Below are 458 nucleotides of genomic sequence, written 5' to 3'. Positions count from 1 at the left end.
AGTGCTGGGCCTGGAAGCCACAGGGCATACATCTGCCAAGAAGGAAAAAGCTAACCTTTTCCAAGAATATGGCTTCTCTCTCACTTACCCAAGAATATGGCTTCTCTCTCACTTACCAGCTTTACATCTCCCTGTATGGCCCCGGAAGATGGCTGGCTAGCCAGAGACGGGTAAGATTCGTCAAGGGAGGAACAACCTAAGACAGGCACGGTCGTAGGCAGGGGGGCCGGCAGGCAAGAAAATGGGGACCAACAGAGGGGAGGCTTAGAACCTCCCCCCTCCCCCCACCCCCCAGGGTTGAGAGAAACCTTCTGCAACCTTGGATGTTTTGCTGCCCTCGTCTGGTTTGGATTAAGACCTAGTCTATAGGCACAAACCTGATCATCGACACTTGCTCTCTTACCGCACTCAATCATGCCTTCCTTCTATCTATCTCTTGCATTTACCTACTACGTCAA

The sequence above is a fragment of the Manis pentadactyla genome, chromosome 18, assembly GCF_030020395.1.
Source record: "Manis pentadactyla isolate mManPen7 chromosome 18, mManPen7.hap1, whole genome shotgun sequence".
Classification (NCBI taxonomy): Eukaryota; Metazoa; Chordata; class Mammalia; order Pholidota; family Manidae; genus Manis; species Manis pentadactyla.
This window is presented reverse-complemented; position numbering follows the sequence as displayed.